We start from the raw sequence: 13,937 nt of genomic DNA on the forward strand, positions 1-13,937 counted from the left end.
CTAACTTCTCATTTTCTTATTCAAGCTTCATCTGGGCCATTTATCAAGGATTCATTTGTCTGACTGCATAGATTTGTTGATGGTATCCCCATTTCCCATTCAAATGTTAAGCCAGGAGGTATTCCCTTGCCCGTTTAGTCTTAATCATTCCCAGAACATCCCAAATAAAGTCTGTTTTTTCTCAAAGAAAATAAAACACACGCATACCAAGACATTCTCAAAATAGGCACTAAACAGACATATTTCTGCCAAGAATAATTTCTGCTCTACTCAAAACTGGTTTACAGGATTGTAAATTGAGATCAGCCTTTGCTTCTTACTCTATAGGGGCAATGAGTCAGGATTTCCTGACATTAAGCAATCACGTAAAATGCATTAGTGGCTTCTAGAAGATCTTAGGTGCTTCCTTGTGCCAAGAAATTAACCTGTTTAATTCTTGGCATCTCTTTCATTTCCCCCAATGACTTAGTTAAGATCCTTCCATCAGTCTCAGAGTCAGTATGACAATGTAGCCAAGAGCAATGAAATTTTGTTTTCTAGAAACATAAGTCTGGTGATACCTGCTGTGTATCAATGAGAAGCCTGGATTCTAAGTCTGAATAATTATTTTTTGAGTCAAAACTACACTGGTCTCTAGTCCTAGTTCAATTCCTTGCATTGCTTAATCCAATTATAATCTAGTTTTGCCCCACGTCAAACAGTAATCTAATTGCTAATCCTTTGTTCTCATTCTATTAATATTTGAATTTTCTGTACTGATTTCACTTCTGTCTTAGAAAACCTTTTGCTTTCAACACACCACTTTTTCTTAGTTCTCTCCTATCCTTCATTAGTTACTTCTTTGCCTGTCCCACAAATAATTGCAAGTTGTCCCTCATGGCCCCTTCTCTCTGCCCATTGTTAGAAATTTAAATGGCATTGGGGGCCAGGCTAGGCAGGTAATACCAAGGTCAGATACAAATAATAGGGAGTGATAAGAACTCAGGCAAAGAGAAAAGGCATATTCCATGTAAAACCACCCACAGCTGAATTTTAAACACCCATCTTGGCCAAAAACTTTTCCATGGACTGGACTGGACAGCTGTTTTATGATGGCCATTCTCAGAAGCCAGGTCTTCCTGTCCAAGACTCTGAGGATAGGACCCATTTACAGGGTGTTTTGTGTACCTCTTAACCCCTGTATAACAAAACAACAGTCATTCCTGACTTTGAGTTCAGGAATCTTGTGTAAGTCACCCAACCCTGATTTGTTTTCTTTTTTTTCAAGAGGGTATTAAATCTTCTATTGATTACACATCATAATGGATGATACACAAGCTTCATTCCTATAACTTTATCTGATACCATAATTCAATTTAGATATATTGCATAGGATGTGCCAATAATTATTAATAACCAAAAAAAAAAAAAAAAAAAAAACTCCATGACTTTGTATGGGTGATTGTCTTAATGGTGAACTCCAGGTCACAACACAGTAACTGTCAGTTCAACAATACCAAGGTTCTGAAGACAACAGCTTCTCCACCAAAGCAGGTTGTAAATAAATTTCAAATGGAACCTGGCATCACCCTGAAGGAATTCTAACTTCACACTGTTGGCGTAGTTTACCAAAATGACTTCAGAGTAGACTAACTTTACACAGCACATTAAAAAAAAGAAAAGACATTTATTCTACGTCATGATCAGACTGTTACATTTAGAAATCAACAGCATGGGTGCAAAAAAAAAAAAAAAACTACATTAAAACCTTTTGTTGGAATGGTTTATACTTTCCACAGAACAGAAATTAAAATAAATTGATTGATAGGAATAAATTCTGTCTCCTTACACTGGTGTTTCCTGCATAGTCCACTAGAGTATAAGTGCCACAAGAACAGAGAACCCTGTGCCTATTATTACTATTGTATTCACAAAGCTGAGTTGAGTGTCTGGCACAAGGGCGGTGCTTCATAAAAACTTGTTAAAGTAAATGAAAGGTTCAATTACAGCACCACATCTTTGTCCCAATAATTCTCTCTACCCAGTATGTCCTCACTCTTCCTCTCCAAAAGTCTCAAACCCACACTCATCCCTGCGATGGACTGAATGTTTGTGTTTCCCCACCCCAAATTCATATGTTGAAATCCTAACCCCCAATGTAATGGTGTTAGGAGAGGAAGGCTCTAGGTCGTGAGGGTGGAGGCCTGGTGAATGGGATTAGTGCCCTTCTAAGGCCTTCTAGGGCCCTGAAAGAGCTCTTGCTACGTGACGCCACAACAAGAAGATGGCTGTCTATGAGACAGAAAGCCAGCTCTCAGCAGACCCCACATCTGTGTGGTCTTGAACTTCTCAGCCTCCAGAACCGTGAGAAATAAACCTATGTTGTTTGGCCAGGCAGTCTTGACGTTTGTTATAAAAGTTCAGACTGACTAATCTCATTCTTCTGACAGCTATATAATTTCAAGTTTGCTCTGTACAGCTTAGTGTTTGAATATACCACACACTGGTGATACTCATTCAATTTTCAGGAAAAGATATAGTTGACTGTTAAGTTCTTTGCTGCTCCTAACACATTGAGTTGCTCAGTGAAGACTGGAAGTCCTCAAGTAGACACTTACCTATAATATCTGCAACTTGCCAGAAGGAGCTCCACTTAATATTTTGAGATCAGGACTGCAGGGTTCAGCTTTCAAATAAGTCAGCTTAACTCCAGGAAAGTCTGAGTAACAATAAGAAGTCAGAAAAGATAGAACAAGCTGCTCTGACCCAAGAAACACGAGATCTTCCTTAAAGTCATTTCCGAAGAAGGGCGATAAATTCCCTCAACAGGAACATTTGGGCCTGGCTTTTCTAAAGATCCAGTTCTTCCCCTCCACAAAACAAACCCTAGCTCTCATTTTAACATGAACTGAATAAGAGCTCTTCTACAGGGTTCTTGAGTATTTGTGTGTGTCAGCCTCTGGGATCATTTTGTCCTGCAGTCAAGTGAGTATTTTGGTCTCTTGTGGACCACTTGTTCTAAGGTAAAGATTTTTCATAGGAGACTTGTTTCTCTTTTGTGGTAAGGAGGAGATAAACACCAGTTAAAATCCAACTTCTGTGGCAATAGCACATGACCCTGCAGAATGGACTTACAAAGGGATTTTTTTTTCTCCTAAAAGTTTCTATTTGGTGACAGAAATGACCAGTTTTTCTACCATTAGGCCATCTGTGACCTACTAGATAAAGATCATATTTTATCAAATGGAAATTTGTATCAGGACTTTTCCCACTGTAGTTTGAGAAATCTACTCAAACTAAGCCCAAAAGGGAATTTAATGGCAAACCTAACTAAGAAGTCCTAAGGTTGTCTGGCTTTAGGTGTGGTTTGGGTAGGAGCTGGCGAACTATAACTCATTGCCTGTTTTTGTAAATAAAGTTTTACTGGCACAGCCGTGCTTGTTCTTTTACATATTGTTCATGGTTCTTTCAAGCTACAACAGCAGTACTGAGTACTCACAAGAGAGACCTTACAGCCAGCAAAACCTGAAGTATTACATGGCTCTTTCTAGAAAAAGTCTGCTAGCCCCTGACCTAGGAGCCCAGGTGATGTCATCAGGATCCTCTAAGCTCTTGCCTTTGATCCTACTCTGAGATGGCTTCATATGTGTCTCCAGCATCCCCATGCTGATATCATTCCTTTCTGCCAACAGTCCTAGTTGAAAAGAGCACCGCTTTCCCAGTAACTCTTGCCAAAATCCTAGGGTTTACCCTAAACTGACAAGTTGGCTAAGGTACCCATTCTTGGATTGATGCCTCATGGATTGGAGGATGGACTTTTCACTGATTGACGTAGGCCTGGGTCACACTATATCTGGTGCTGGAGTTGGATCAGTCGCCCCAAGCAACAGGGACTAGGAATAAGGAGAGTTTCTCCAAGAGGGAAGAATGCTAGGGAGGTGAAAATCTACAAATGTCCGTTATGAGCCTTTTCCCTGATTGGTCACCTTCTGAGCTTGGGCATTTCTCAGAGTATGTCAATGAGCTATCTGCATAATTTTAGAGACCCTTAAACGGAGTTACTATTAATAACAACCAGCTGTTATTGATGAGGTTTCAGTACCAGATACTATACTAAGGATTAAATATTATCTTGTTTATCCTCTCAACAGCTATAAACACTAGGCATTTTTATTTCCAGTTTACCAATGGGGAAAATAAGGATGAGAGATTTAATAATAAGTTGGCTTAAAAGTTTCACAGTCAGGACTGGAACCTAGAGCTGTCTATCTGAACCTGAATGATGCTGCCTGCCTTCACCCCTATAGCCTTACTTTTCCGGGAATTCCCTACTCACCCCCCGTGCCCGAATAGTGCTTGAGCGCTGAGTTCTAGTGAACTCACCTCTGCCATTAACCCACCGGATGACTTTTAGCAAGTTACTTAGCTTTTGGAATTTCAGTTTCCTCATCTGTAAAAATGAACAGCTTAAACTATCAGTGACGTTCAAACTATGTTCTACTAGCAGAGGGGCTTTTGTGGCACTGCCCTAGAGTTTGCCATAGAGAGTGAGGGACACTTGACCAGCTGTCTCTCCACACTCACCCAATCTCATGATCTCCATCACTTTCCATTGGGCTCCTTCTTAAGTCTAATATGTAAAGAATAAACATTCCTGTTGCCAAAAAAAAAAAAAAAAAAAATTAATCATGGGACTAAAAGACCGTTAAGATCTGTCAATACTTTCTGCCTGTTCTCGCACCTCTCTCTACCTGCTTGCGTCCTGGGAGGCTGACCTGTATGGATGAACTACATCAACAGATTTTCTGTGCTCTGGCTTCCTGTTGGGTTCAGCCAGTGGGATAGTAGTGGAAAGGGGATGAAAGGAGAGAGAGTTTGGGGTATGGATTCCCCTGGCTCAGTGGCTAGGTTCAAAGACTACAGCTCTTGCTGGATAACTCCCTCCATCAGCTCTGTTTGGGTTTGGGAAACTGTTCCGTTCTCTGCCCCAATCCTATCTAAGAGTAGTAACGGTTCCTTGCTGTCACTAGCCCTGGGGTACCTTGCCATTCCTTGGAGACTTGTTATAATGATAGTATGTCTGGTTATGTAGATACGGTTGTAAGTAGTCCCTTCTTTAAGTATTCCTCATGGGGAAGGTGGTCAGGATGGCAAAGTAGGAAGATCCAGAACTCATTTCCTCCCATGGACACACCAAGACTACAAATACTTTGAGAACCACCTGAAGACTGGCATAAAAGATTTTCCATGACCAAAGATATAAAGAAAACAACAACAACAATGAAACAGGTAGGAGGGGCAGAGATGTAGTGTAGTCAGGACTCACACTCCTGAGTCAGCGATCCACATATGGGAGTAATATCACAGTCACAGAGGTCCTCGCCAAGGAGCAAGGAAACTGAGCTCCACCTCAGGACCCCTGGCCCTGGGGCCCCAGAGGGGAAAAGTGAGAACGCCTGGCTTCAACAACCAATGGGATTTACAGTCAGAAGATCTAGAAAGCTAAAAGAAACAGATATTTCACTCTTAACGGGCTCATTCAAAAGCTCACGTGCTGAAGTCTCAGAGCAGAGGCAATATTTGAAAGGAGGCTTATTCAGACCTACTTGCCAATCTTAGGGAGCCTCCTAGTGAGACAGGAGGCAACTGGGACACCCCCTGGAGATGGAGATGCTGGTGGCAGCCCATTTGGGGAGCTTATTTAATCACAGTAACACTGGTACTTGAAAGAGCCATTCTGGAATACTCTCTTTAATCTATCAGCATCAGGGACCCGGCCCCTCCCAACAGTGGCCTGGCACCCCCCAACACCCTCTCAGGATACAGCAAAAGCAGTTCTAAGAGCAAAGCTTATAGCAATGCAAGCTTACCTCAGGAAATAAGAAAAATCTCATCAACCTAACTTTATACCTAAAGGAACCAGAGAAAGAACAAACAAAACCCAAAGTTAGTAGAAGGAAATAAATCATAAAAGTCATAGCAGAAAGAAATGAAACAGAGACTAAAGAAAAAAAAAGAAAGAAAAAAAAAATTAATAGAAAAGACAAGAAACTGAGAATTGTGAAAGTCAAGGAGACAGTGGTTGGTAGAGCTTGGAGAAATGTTCCAGATGAAGAGAACAGCATGACCATAGGCCTATGACCCAGAAATTACAGGATGTACTTCAGACACCATATAATAGTTCAATCTGACTAATGCAGACGTGTGAGAGTTCTGTTTTTGCCACTCAGCCACAATTATTCATCCTTTTTCTACTGGAAATAATACGACATATTGTACTTTGAGAATAACCCCTCCCTGTAGTTATCTCATTAGTAGTAAGATATTGACAACCTTCAGCTTCTAATGCGGGTCCCAAATGGGTACAGTTAGTCAGCATAATCTAGCCCCAGAGTGACTGATTCAATAATGGGCATGTAACTCAGTTTGGACCAGTGAGAATCAGATGCAAGACCTGTGTTGAAAGTGACAAAGTTTTATCCAGAACTTAACTGTAAGTTCTCTTTCCACTGGATTTGAAATTAAGAGGATGTAGAGGCAAAAGCTGCTGCAGCCAGCTCGTGACCATGAGGGCACAGCTTGACTAAGAATGGAGCCAGCACAGCTGAAAGGCATCCTAAAGGTGGAAAGATAGAACCTTATTTCTGATTAATTTACTCCTGAAGCTCAAACAATCTGTGAGTAATCCATTAGCCAGTCAATTACGACATCAATGAATTCCTTTTATCTCTTAAGCCAGTTTAAACTAGAATGTCTAAGTCTACTTAAGAGCACAAGGGTTAAGACTAGGAAGATGGTTTGAATCTAGGACAAAGGATGTTGAATAGCAAGTCTTGAACTAGATTTCACAAGAAAAATTTGTAACAAGGATTGATGTAACTCTTCAATTTCCCTTTAGGCTGTACAAAGCAGTTTTACATAAACTATCTTATTGAATCTTTAGTTATCCATTGTAATACATATTGTCTTCCACGAGGAAATGGAGTATCAGAAAGTTTAAATGACTTGCTTTAAAATCATGCAGCTCATGAAAGAGCAAAGTGTCAGTTTTGGATCTTTCAATTCTGAATTTTGCTGCTAAGATCTCCTGCATTGCAGGTGGATTCTTTACTGTCTGAGACACCAGGGAAGCCCAAAGCTGTTTCACCAACATGCAAAAGAAAAAACAAAAGCAAAACAAGCAAACAAAAAACACCCCTGAATCTGAAGATCTGTGGATCCTTACCCCGAGATACCTTTCTGATTTCATGACCTGTCAGTGTTGGAATTCACATTTGGACAGAATGAGGTGATGTTGGTATATATCTCTTCTGATCCTTGGAATCATCTAGAGTGTATTGCCATGCAAAGAAGATGGGCTTCAAGTACATAAAGCTTGACTACTCCTTATCACTATGGCCACTGAGCAATTCATTTAATATTTCCTCATTTGTTAAACAGAGATGACAATTGCTACCTCATTGGGTCAATATGAAAACTGAACATGTAAAGTGCCTGTCACAAAATAGGCCTCTGTAAAAGTTAGGTCTCTTTATTATGGAAGGTAGTAGAAGCAGGTTTTTTAATCAGCCTTGGTTTTAAATTTTCACTCTTTTCCTAACTAGCTATATGCACCCACCTATAGAGTTGGTTCTATTTTTTTTAATCTGCTGTTGTTGTTTTTTTAAAAATACTTATTTATGTGGCTGAATTGGATCTTAGATGCATCATGCGGGATCTTCTGTTGCAGCATATGGACTCCTGATCAGTAGTTGTGGCGCTCCAGCTTAGTTGCTCCTCGGCATGTGGGATCTGAGTTCCCCTACCAGGGATTGAACCCTGATCCCCTGCACTGCAAGGTGGATTCTTAACCACTGGACCACCAGGGAAGTCCCTAGAGTTGGTTCTTGAAGGACACTCTGTCCTTATGTCTGCTGAATCCACAGTGGCCCTAGGAGGCAGTCAGTAAATGTTTAAATTTAAATGACAAGTTTCCTAAGCTTTAAATTTGAACAGTTGAGATAAAATACATAGTACAAGTGTAGTATAAGAAATCAGGATATAACATAAAACAGCCCAAAGCCTGGCCTATAGTAAGTGCTCAGTAAATAATAATTACAGTTAATTTCTATTGAACACTTGCTATGTACCAGCCCCTGCTCTAAACACCACAGATATTCATATAATTCTGAAATCCCCATCCCTGTTTTATAGATAAAAATCAAAGCCTTAATTTTATTATTATCTAAATACTTGATGTTACTTTAGGCCCCATGACTTGTGAGTCCAACTCTTTCTTTTTAAGGTTTGGGACCCTCGAGGAGTCTGATTCAGGGTCTCTTAAATTATAGCTTCTCTTTTTCCTCTTTTGCATTATTAGAACGAAATAAAGCCTTCTTTCTTTAAGAACACAATGAAGACTTTCTTTTGATTTTCCTCCTCTTTCTCCCATTATTTCCAGAGTGAGGTTGGACTGCCTGAGGTTTTGTCTGGCAGGAGCCCTTTAATTCAGAGACGGCCAACAACTCAATGAGCCAGCAGGCCTTTGCCCTCCGCTGGCTGACAATGAAGCAGCAGTTGGACCTCCCAGTTGGGGTTGTCTTGCATTCTTTCCCTGAAATTGCCTGCTGCCATCTGCTGGCCAAATCTAGTCATCACACCCATGTTTTCAAGGTTTCCAAATGCGGCTCCAACTGTCTCTCACAACTGCTTCCCAAAACAACTTCAGGGGCTACCCCAGAGGTGAATTTAGCAGACAGACCAACGTGACAAGTCTGTGGATCTTGGTTCAAAGCTAAGGTGCTCAGGCAAAGACAGTAGGTGGCTGATTTCCACCACCAACGTAGAAGTGAGTTTCCATTTCACTGCACTGGTGAAACCCCTACACTAACCCTCCTTCTATCCTACAAATATGCTATCTTGTCCAGAGTCACATGTTTTATACCCATCTCCATCTCCCACCAACCTGACATTCTTCCATCCATGAGACTTGAATTACCATAACAATCATTTACAGGAATGTTTGGTAAAACAGCCACACTCAGAAAAGTTACAAGGTTAGCACAGTCTTCAATATCCTTCCCCCAGTTCTCCCAGAGATCCAGTTCTCCCAGAGATCCCGTTCAAGTTTTCCCAGTTGTCTCAGTGGTTCCTCTGCAACAGTGGATTTAATCCAAAGGCAGGTGCTGTTCCCCCTGTCATGTTCTCTTAGTGTCTTTCAGTCTGGAACATTCCTCACTTTCTGACTTTTATAACCTTGGCATCTGTTGGGGTGCAGCCCCTGCCCTACAAGCCTTGTAGTTGCCCAGACTCAAGACCAAAGAGCCCAGAGACAGTGACAGAGACATCAGTGGCTTTTTGGATAAAGGATCTTACATGTCCAAAGCGAAGAGGTCCTGGAGCAACATCCCACCCTGGTCAGCAGACAGTAGGCAGGGCATGGCAGCAATCTCTGCTTCTTGTGGGAGAAGGGGACTATGATTTATAGGTGAATTGATGTCAGGTTGGTTCTTCTGTTATGAGGGAAACCAGCAGCTAGCGCAGGGGGCAAGCATGTAACCAGTTACTGATTAAGCCCTGTAATTAAGAAGCTAGAATAGTCATGTGAGTGAAGCAGAAACTGGCAGAGCAGGAAATGAGCAGAGAGCAACAGAACAGTCATCTTGAGTGACATGACCATGCATTCCACCCCTACATACCCTTACCATCTTGGTCTGCCCCTTTTCCATGCTATCCCTGGGATCAGGTATGTAGAGGTGCACTGCAACCCAGAAGCCACAAATGCAACACAGAGATCAACAGAGAGTAAAAAGATGGGCAAACTTTGGAGCCAAGTGCTTATTGGGTCAACTTTTTTCATGAAAGTCCAGAGGAGGATAACAAGGGCGTCTTACAACTGCGCAAACTCTTTTCACAGTGATGCCACTGTTATCCCTGAATCCTCAAATCCTAGTCATCGCTCTGATCGGACTAGGGATGAAATGGAGACATTTAACAGGCACAGTACAGAGAAGATCATGACCGTTAGGCAGACTTCAATCAGTAACAGTATTCTAGATCACACCACTCCTGTCCTTGGGTTTTGTCCTGGCCAGCAGCACCATCCCGCCTGTCCACCCTCAGTGCCCACAACCGGGGTTGAATCCAGGAGAGGTGGCGTAACAGACCACAGGGTTAGTACGACGGTGCCTGTCTCCAGGAGGGGCCCGGATTAGTTACCTTTGGAATCTCAGACAGGCCAGGTAGAAGATAGGTGAAATGTGTTAGGCCTCTCTCTAATCCTATTCCCCATGAGGAAGCAAACCCAAACCAACGGGGACTTACCTGCCAGCCCCAGGGCCTTTCTATGGTGTGTTCCCCTCAGTGTAGACCCTGTGGCCAGGGTAAACCTGACTTGTTGCCCTGACCCAGAGTTGGCAGTGGTCCTTCGGTGGGCAGCAGTTGAAGTCAGATGGTGTGGGCTGGTTGCCTCTGGGTTAACACGGAGTAAGCACTGGGACAATTGCTCCTGGGGTGTGTCCATGTGTTGGGGGCCTCAGCTGTTGTTGAAGTAGCCCCTTCATCCTTCCCATTAGTCTGGCAGCAGCAGGGTGGTGAGGCAGGTGGAAACACCAGTATATGCCTTCTTGTCAGCCCATTCCTGATGGGAATGGACTTCATGGCCGGCAAAGTGGGATCCTTGGTCACTATCAGTACCAATGGGTGTCCTGTGCGTCATGCACAGCTGTTCTAGACCCTGAACGCTGGTTCTTCTGGTTGCCTGATGACTCGGGTATGCCTGTTGTGACGTCTTCCGCCGGTTGTAAGGCACTGTAGGGTGCTGTTCCATCACATTGTAGCCTTCCAGAGCTGAGGACAGAAGTCCAAGGGCACTCTATTATCTTGCTGTTACTATAGTTACCACAGGCCCCACACAAACCCTTCCAGGTAACTGTGTATGTACTTAGTGGCTCAGTTGTGTCCGACTCTTTGCGACTCCATGGACTGTAGCCCAAGCCCCTCTGTGCATGTGATTCTTCAGGCAAGAATACTGAAGTGGGTTGCCATTGTCTTCTCCAGGGGATCTTCCCCAGCCAGGGATCAAACCACTGTCTCCTACATTTCAGGCAGATTCTTTATGGTCTGAGCCACCAAGTAACTGGCCACGTCCAATTTTCAAGCCTGTCCCTGAGTTAACATCCCTAAAGCCTGAGCCTGTAACTGTTTAGGAGTGGTGGGTCCTGGGTATCCTTGTATTTTGTAGATAATCCAAGTCCTTTCATTTTGTCTGTATTCACCAGCCACCCCCAGGCCATCAGATGAGCCATGAGCCTGGTTTAAATTGGAAAGAGATGAAGGTTTACAGACTATCATCAATATAATGGAAGAGGAAAACATCTCTCCTGGTGTTCAACTGCCACAGGCCCCACAGGCTAGTGGACAATCACCTTGGGGCTACCTGCACAACTTTCCGTTTCTTGTCCTTATTTCCTGGCTTCTCAGCCCCCACGGGAGTTTCGTTGGCCTCTTGACTGGCTCACCAATTGCCAGGTTGCACCCACAGGCCTGCAAGTCTTGCAGCTGCCCAGTTTCAAGACCAAAGATAGAGCCCAGAGACAGTGACAGAGACGTCTGTGCTTTAATAGATGGGGAACCTAACATGTCTGAAGCAAGGTCCTGGGGTGAAACCCCATCATGTGTGGCAGAAAACAGTCAGGGCGTGACAGCAATCTTTGCTACCTGGAAGAAAAGGAGGCTACTATTTATAGGGGGAGCTGACATCAAGTCGACCCATCCATCAGTTTCCAGGGAGGCCAGCAGCTGGGGCACCTGCTCCATAGCCCCTCAAGTGAACAGCCATCACACGGGGCAGAGGTTTCCCTTTAGTAAACAGGCAGGTGGAGCTGTCCTGGCCTCAGGGCAAGGCGCAAGCATGTTGGTGAGTAGGGTGTAGGTGAAACAGGGACTAATCCAGCAGGGAATGTACAGAGGGCAAGAGAGCAGCCATCTGGAGTGGCCTGACCACACAGCATTTTTAAAAAGTGAAATCTACATTCATTTTGTAGAATGTCCCTCAGTTTGGGTTGTCTGATGCTGTCTCATGATAAAACCCAGCTTATGCATTTTGAGCCAAAATAGAGCACATGCTGTTTTTTCATTGCCTCATATATGACGGAACACAGATGGTACACTATTTGTTTATGACAGAGTTAATTTTAATCACTTTCATTCAGATAGTATCTGATTCCTCTGTTATGAAGTTTCTTTATTTCCCTCCATGACTATGTCAGTTTTCTATTGCTTCTGTAACAAATTACCACAAACTTCATGATTTAAAACAGTACACATGTATTATGCTACAGTTCTGGAAGTCAGAAGGCTGACCGGTCTCACTGACTTAAAACCAGTGTCACATGGCTGTGTTAATTCTGGAGGCTTTAAGGGAGGATCTGTTTCCTTGCTTTTTCCAAATTTTATAGGATGCCTGCATGCCTTGGCTTGTGGTCCTTCTTCCCATCTTCAAAGCCAGCAGCGTAGCATCTTCAAGCCTTTCTCCAACTCGGACCTCTGCTTCTATCATCACATCTCCCTCTCTGACTCCCCTGCCTCTCTCTTTCATTTATAAGGACCCTTTGTGATTCACTGGGCCCACCTGGATGAACGCCCCAGATTAAGATCATCACCTTCATCACACCTGAAAAGTCCCTTTAACCAGGTAAGGAAATGTATCCACAGCTTCCAGGATAGTATCTGAGCATCTTTCGGGGACTATTATGCTGCCTTCCACGGTTACTAGTTTATTCTGTGGAAAGATACTTTGAGACCATGAAAATTTCTGTTACTTAGCCCACTTCCACCAATTAGCTTTAGCATCCTTTGATGTTTCTTGCCTGATTAATGATTGCCAGTTGATGGTTTTCTACTACTATCATCCTTTTACATTTATTAATTGGCTTTCTACTATGAGGAGCTTTTTCTTCTCTCCATTTATTTATCCATTTCATTCATTCATTTATATAAATGTGGACTCATAGGTTCATTATTTTGCTCAATATATCATGATCCATTACTATTGGCATTTATTTTGGTGTTGAATTATCTCAGATTTGGCCAGTGGAAGCTCCTTCAAGCTCCCTTTCATGCCCTTTTAATATTTCTTGTCATTCTTTGAGCACTTTCTTCCTTTGTGTTAAAAGATATTTTAGGCTCATCTTTTCATTTCTCTGCTCAATCCTGGAATCAGCCATTCTCCAAGGAGCCCTGGTTCCTTTTAGTGGAGAAAAGTGTTTGGAAACCAAGATCTCGGCCCTACATGTGCTCATTGCTACTAGGGTATCACTGCTCCCAAATCCTTTTAATTGACAGAACTAGGAAACATATGTACACACACACACACACACACGCACACGCACACACACACACACACACACACACACACCCCTCTCTATTCCTTTATCTGTATATGTTGGAAACCAGGAGTTTGTAGTGACACCTACAACTCTAATTTACCACCACAGGTTCATTTTAGGTTTTCTCCTTTCCATATTGCTGCCACCTTTGTGAGGAAGGTGATTCAGAATCACCCTCACTTAGGCTTCCCAGGTGGCTCAGTGGTAAAGAACCCATCTGCCAATGCAGGAGACATGGATTCGACCCTTGGGTCAGGAAGATCCCCTGGAGAGGGAGATGGCAACTTGCTCCAGTGTTCTTGCCTGGGAAATCCTGGGGACAGGGGAGCCTGGCAGGCTACAGTCTCTGGGGTCAGAAAGAGTTGCACATTCTTGAGCATGAGCATGAACCCTCATTTACACTCAATCCATTTACTTATCTGCTCGATCTTCCTGCATGTAAATGATTTTTCGACCCTGCTGTATGCTGTCCCTGTCTTGTGCAGCCTACAATCCCCGGCTCAGGCTGCCTTCTCCACTCTGGCTAACTGCCTTATTTGGGCCTATCTAATGGAATCCCACCAGTCTATCCTGAAAGAGATCAGTCCTGGG

Source organism: Muntiacus reevesi, chromosome 1 (genome assembly GCF_963930625.1).
Source record: "Muntiacus reevesi chromosome 1, mMunRee1.1, whole genome shotgun sequence".
Classification (NCBI taxonomy): Eukaryota; Metazoa; Chordata; class Mammalia; order Artiodactyla; family Cervidae; genus Muntiacus; species Muntiacus reevesi.